The sequence below is a fragment of the Leptodactylus fuscus genome, chromosome 5, assembly GCF_031893055.1.
Source record: "Leptodactylus fuscus isolate aLepFus1 chromosome 5, aLepFus1.hap2, whole genome shotgun sequence".
NCBI lineage: Eukaryota > Metazoa > Chordata > Amphibia > Anura > Leptodactylidae > Leptodactylus > Leptodactylus fuscus.
Window position 1 is genome coordinate 164346585 of NC_134269.1, and position 7121 is coordinate 164353705.

The 7121-nt window shown below is 39.5% G+C and overlaps 1 long non-coding RNA gene across 1 annotated transcript; it reads left to right on the plus strand.

The window, feature by feature from the left end:
* The first annotated feature begins 6169 nt into the window (after nucleotides 1–6169).
* On the plus strand, nucleotides 6170–6442 carry LOC142205012 (uncharacterized). Its single transcript, XR_012716167.1, has 3 exons — nucleotides 6170–6203; nucleotides 6282–6314; nucleotides 6400–6442. It is a non-coding gene; the product is annotated as an uncharacterized LOC142205012 (long non-coding RNA).
* Nucleotides 6443–7121: the final 679 nt, after the last annotated feature.

The window sequence follows — 7121 nt, forward strand, 5'->3', positions numbered from 1 at the left end:
AAGCGCACCCTCGGCTCTGATGTAGCAGAGCCGAGGCTGCACAAGGGTTCAAGTGCACCCTCGGCTCTCCTACATCAGAGCCGAGGGTGCGCTTGAACCCTTGTGCACACTCTGCTTCATCAAGCTAATAGAATGCATTGGCCAGCACTGATTGGCCAGAGTACGGAATTCGGCCAATCAGCGCTGGCCAATGCATTCTATTAGCCCGATGAAGTAGAGCTGAATGTGTGTGCTAAGCACACACATTCAGCACTGCTTCATCACGCCAATACAATGCATTAGCCAGTGCTGATTGGCCAGAGTACGGAATTCGGCCAATCAGCGCTGGCTCTGCTGGAGGAGGCGGAGTCTAAGATCGCTCCACACCAGTCTCCATTCAGGTCCGACCTTAGACTCCGCCTCCTCCAGCAGAGCCAGCGCTGATTGGCCGAATTCCGTACTCTGGCCAATCAGCACTGGCTAATGCATTGTATTGGCTTGATGAAGCAGTGCTGAATGTGTGTGCTTAGCACACACATTCAGCTCTACTTCATCGGGCTAATAGAATGCATTGGCCAGCGCTGATTGGCCGAATTCCGTACTCTGGCCAATCAGCACTGGCTAATGCATTGTATTGGCGTGATGAAGCAGTGCTGAATGTGTGTGCTTAGCACACACATTCAGCTCTACTTCATCGGGCTAATAGAATGCATTGGCCAATCAGCGCTGGCCAATGCATTCTATTAGCGTGAACTGAGTTTGCACAGGGGTTCTAGTGCACCCTCGGCTCTGCTACATCAGATTGCTACATCTGATGTAGCAGTGCCGAGTGTGCATCAGATGTGTAGTTGAGCAAAACTGACTCAGCACTGCTAAGTCTGCATTCGCATAGGAATGCATTGGCCAGCCTTCGGCCAATCAGCGCTGGCTCTGCCGGAGGAGGCGGAGTCTAAGGTCGGACCTGAATGGAGACTGGTGTGGAGCTATCTTAGACTCCGCCTCCTCCAGCAGAGCCAGCGCTGATTGGTCGAGTTCCGTACTCTGGCCAATCAGCACTGGCCAATGCATTTCTATGGGGAAAAGTTAGCTTGCGAAAATCGCAAACTGACAGGGATTTCCATGAAATAAAGTGACTTTTATGCCCCCAGACATGCTTCCCCTGCTGTCCCAGTGTCATTCCAGGGTGTTGGTATCATTTCCTGGGGTGTCATAGTGGACTTGGTGACCCTCCAGACACGAATTTGGGTTTCCCCCTTAACGAGTTTATGTTCCCCATAGACTATAATGGGGTTCGAAACCCATTCGAACACTCGAACAGTGAGCGGCTGTTCGAATCGAATTTCGAACCTCGAACATTTTAGTGTTCGCTCATCTCTAATAAAGACAGGAGAATGAACCCTGCAGGAGCATAGGAAAGCTTGGGTAGGTGCTTGAAAGGATGATTATGATAAAAACCATCACCCAGCAGTAACAAAGTTATAATCATAATCACATTAAGTGTAAAGATGGTTAGATACGTCTGGAGCTTTGCTGTTATTGTACGAACATGACCATATGACTATACACTATAATTAAATACATTATTAATTATTTATAATAAGAAACAGACGTTATTGCAGGGGTCAGCAACCTTCAGCACTCCAGCTACTGTGAAACTACGACTCCCAACATACTCCATTTACTTCCATGGGAGGTCCAAGACCAGCAGTGCAAGTATGCATGCTGGGAGTTGTAGTTTTACAACAGCTGGAGTGTCAAAGGTTGCCTACCTCTGCTCTAGTGGCAAGTAATTTGTCTCCAAAGTCAACTCCAAATGGAGTTTTGATAGCACTACTATTACATTGTTTCTAGACAAGGTTAAAAAGAGTCTATCACCAGAACTCAGTAAACAAGAGAAGCACCATAGCAATTGCCCCAAAGAGATAGGTTGAAAAGCGCTCTTGGCTCCAAAGGGTTGGTTTTCCTATTGACAAAAATAGCAAAGTCTTGTGAACAGAGGCCCTGATTCACAAGGGAAAAACACTGATTCAGGCACATATAAACTTTCTATCTGTTGGGCTGGATTGATATGCTAGGTTCTGGTGACAGACTCCTTTTAAAAGATATGCGACATAATATAACTAAATGCAGAATGTCGTTAGGTTCACAATAGCATTCGGTTTTTCATCCTTCAGGTCCACTTGGAATCCTGAAAGATGGAAACTTTGTCCGCTTAAAAAGCAGAAATCCATGGACCCCTAGACTATAACTGGGATCGCCGGGTTTCCACTGATTTTATACTGAAACCAGTAAAATGAAAAGTCCTCCTTGCAGGACTTTTCGCTCCACCTATTTTAAGCGGAACCTGCTGCAGAGTCACGTCCGGAGACTCCAACGCAGATGTGAACCAAGCCTTAGAAGCAAAAATTTACATGAAATATAAAATGCTTTATGGTGTTGCACCAAAACTAGTGCACCATTAGAAGACTCAAGTCCTTGCAACATCAGGCCAGTGCAATTTTTGGCAAATAAAACCAGTCATTTTGACCATAAAAACAACCAAAATGAAGCTTTACTTTAACTAAAGTTATTATGATACATGCAGAATACTACAAAAGGTGCTCATTGTGACTAGAGGCATCACCTTGTGTCTTTAGAGGGTTGTAAACTATAATAATGACGTCGTTCACTCCATCATTCACCATGTCAGCCTAAAAATGTAAGATATGTACAATCGTAAAATATTCAATTACAAAACATAGCTTCAGGTAGTTGTCCTGGAACAATGTATTCTACTCTTACTATTATCTATGAGAGGTACACAGTAATATTACATGTTGTTTATGTACATCTAATTATAGATATACTATCTGTTTTAGCTGACAGAGAACCAGCAGTTGTATGCCTCTTTTCTAGATGAACTGGGAGTGGTTCTGGTAAGTGGATTTGATTCATACTCAATGTTAGGGGGCATTCACATGGAGTAGCACGGCGCTGCTTCTTGCACAATAACTCGCGTAACAATCAGCGCTGCAAAACAGAATCCCATTGAGTTCAAAGGGTTCAATTTAATGCGTGTAACACATTGAAATCAATGGGTTAAAAAGCCTCCCATTGATTTCAATGTGTTGCGCACTTTAAACGGAACCCATTGAACTCAATGGGATTCTGTTTTGCATCTCTGATTCTTATGCGAGTTATCGTACAAAAATCAGCGCCACGTAAGATTTAAATGAATTGCCCATTTTTATGCAAACAATATACATAAGATGTACTATGAGAATATGTACTCACTGATTGTCTATTCTTATTTTAGAAAGAAATTGGTTGCACCATGGATGATCTTATGGGCACACACGTGGTAAATATTACAAGAGTCAATGTAATCTTTCTTGTTCTTTATTTAGCATGTAGTAGTGATACCGTAGTGGTAGAAAATACGATGAGAAACTGCTTACCATTTGATGTATTAGTGTAGAATTTTCTATAACTTTACTTGCATAAAGTACTGAAGAAGATAAACCATAAGCTTTCAGACTGGTCATACACATATTAACCCCTTCCCAACGTCCACCTTAATAGTATGTACACATTCGGTATCCCTGTGTCTGAAAATGCCCAGTCTACAAACTTATAAACATCAAAAGTGCCGAACTGACATTTTTTTCACTGTTTCACCTCCTATAAAAATTTGAATGAAAAGTGATCAAAGCAATAGACATTCCCCAAAATGGTATAACTAAAAAGTACACCCAGCCACGCAAAAAAAGACACCCTGTGCATCCCTGTACACAGAAAGTTACTGGTGTCAGATTATGGCAAATTTTATCATTTTTGTTAAGGAGTTAAAATGTAAATAAAACTATATAAATTTGGTATCCACAGAATTGTGCCAAAACAAAGAATACAAGTAACATGTCATTTTGGCTGAACAGTGAGAAAACAAAGCCCATAAGAAAGTCACACAAATGCACTTTTCTCCAACTCTACCCGATTCCGAATTTTTTTCAAGTAGACGTGCGCAGCTCATTACCAGACAGAGCTCTGATTGCTGAGCTGTGGACTTTTGTGTTCATCACATGACCATGGATTGTATATCACACAACAATAGACTGTAGATCACATGACCATGGACTGTAGATCACATGACCATGGACTTTTATCCACTGGGAGTAAGCAGAATGAATGACAGCAAGCAGAGATCTAGAAAACTAAGAGGAATTGATACAGAAAGTATACTGAAAAATTATAAATATAAATATTATATTATTAGAATATTATGTTATTATACAAACAATTTGTCTTAATATTTATCTGAATGTGTTCAACCCTTTAGTCAACAAATCAAGTTATAAATGTCGCTTTCTCTATGCTTTGCTGTCAGTCCCGTAATGTATCATCATAGCATATCTGCCTTCTGGAGACAGTATGATTATCTTTCTCTATTCTTAATAATCTAGAAGACCTTAAGTATACAGTCAGGGAGGCTGCGTGACAGGACAATTCAATCTCACTGATAGATTCTCTTGTATGCGGCCCAGAACCATTACATTGTATACTGCTAAGGGATTAGACATAACTAGAGATGGGCAAACTGATTTATTCTGAGTCGGGTTTGAACCAAATATTTGAAGATGTTCGGTTTTTAATTGTAGAATTCATCAGAGAATTATTATACACTGGGGTCATTGCAAGATTGCATAGCCCATAACTTAATTAGTTGAAAAGGAAGTGAGAAGCAAAATAAAGGTAGGAAGTAGCGAAATGAGAAGACTAAAGAAAAATTGATAGGCAACAGGTCCTATAGGTTAGCGGCATGAAATTTAAAGTCAAAGTCAATCCTAAATTTTTCTTATAAAGTGGTCCAATAACATATTACAGCAACATATCAGTACACATAAATTATACACATAATTCTTTTATGTTACAGGTGATTACTATGGATAAAGTGCAAGTGATTGCTGACAAGGTTGCCTTGGTTATTTTTGATGTCCTGGTAAGCCAAAACAAAAAAAAAATGTTAAAGGGATTGTTGCCCTAACTTTTATTGATGACCTACCTGGATAAGTTATCAATAAGAGATCTGTTGGTGTCCCACCTCTGATCAGATGTTTGAAGGGGCCACGGTGCTTGTATGAGCTCCTCACAGTTTACATTGCACACCTCCTATTCCATAGCTGTACTAGGGGGCATTCACACGATGTAACGCAACATTGATTCTGACACGTAAACTCGTGTCAGAATCAGTGCTGCAAAACAGAATCCCATTGACTTCAATGGGTTCCGTCTAGCGCTTATAACACATTGAATCAATGGGTTAAAATGCCTCCCATTGATTTCAATGTGTTACGCATGCTAAACGCAACCCATTGAAGTCAATGAGATTCTATTTTGCAGCGCTGATTCTGACACGAGTTTACGTGTCAGAATCAACACCGCGTTACATCGTGTGAATGCCCCTTACTTTGTAATTGCAGCTTCATCCCATTGGACGAAGCAGTAGTCACATCACATGGCCTCTATGAAACAGACAGCATGTCAAACCCCCACTGACTTCTTATTGATAATCTATCATAGCCCGATTTCCTGTGATCTGAATGCTGATCAACAAGCAACACTTTGACTGGCGCTCATTTCCATCAGCCTTAATACATAAGCCAATGCAAACTGAACGGGGGACCAAAGATCTCTACGATATCATTCGGCTGCATAGATTATTGGTAGCACTATCCAGACTACAGAGGCCCATGTGCTGCCAACCTGATTAATAGATACAATCAGCTGACCAAGAGGCATATTAACAGTATACTTGGCTTGATTAAATTGTCTACATCATTTAAATATTTCATGTTCCCCTTTTTTTTGTAGAATGGCCTTCCAGTTACCACTAAGTTTATGGAAGTTGCATGTGGCACACTGGTAAGTAAAGCTATGATATTACGTAAGACATGCGAAGATTGAAAGGGAACCTGGTATGTGAAAAATGATGTTCAGCCTGTAGGCGGCATCTTCTGTTCTATAACATTCTACAGGTTGAACAGCATTTTTTATGTGACAGTTTTCCTTTAATATTAATTGAGAAAAATTTCATTTTTTAAGAGCCTGGAAAAATAAGTATGGCAATACAAATATTGTGTACATTGTGTACTGACATATATGCATACTGTATTTACATATTAAATGTATATTGACTTTATCATGTTTGTTCATAGGAACATCTTCTGGAAAAACTTAAAGGAATTTTGGTGAGTAGTGCTGACAGCTCATATTTCATTTTATACTGAGTGTTGCTTCAATATTAATTTTAACAATTTTTATAATAGGAATCAGTCCGTCAGACCATTGACCACGTTGTGGTAAGTATGATTCGAAACAATACAATCTTTTTTAAAGGCTTGTAATAGAAGAATTCTTAATTCTGTATATTTTTTTTAACTGCAGAATAAGTTAGGAGCTCAACAAGTACGTCCTTAGAAGACAGTGATGGTAAGTTATAGAACATAATACCGTAGTAGGATGCTTCAGTGCTATATATATATACAGTATATATATATATATATATATATATATATATATATATATATATATATATAGTGCAGTACTTGTAGAAGTCCTTTGCAAGTCTCCAGAAATAAAATTATTCTGTTGCCATGGTTATATATGGCACAATCAAGAGCTTAGCTAGTATGCATAATACATACGGTCTAAATAATAGGGAGGCAGATAAACAATATTTGACTATGGACAATTTCAGCAAGATCATCAAAGCTCAACTTAGGTGTCTGCCTGATAGTATCCTACATCCAACAGTGCTGTTCATCCCCTCTACAATCCTCACATAGAGTAATCTGCACAGGTTTAAGGCTCATTTACACAATTGCATTCACACAATTGCTATCCGTGGTTTATTCACTTTTCATGTCTCTAGGTGCTTGAAAAATGGATGATACACGGATGACTTCTGTTTTTTTTTTTATCACAGACCCATAGATTTTTATTGGTGTGATGCAGTCGTGATGCACCAACATCATAAGCAAAAAAGAAGTGCTTCCATTGTTTTTTTTGTGGAACACATTGACATAAATGAGTACGACGGTGAAAATTGCAGATGTCAAATATACATGATATTTTAACGTGTGAATAAGGCCTAACTAATTGACCCA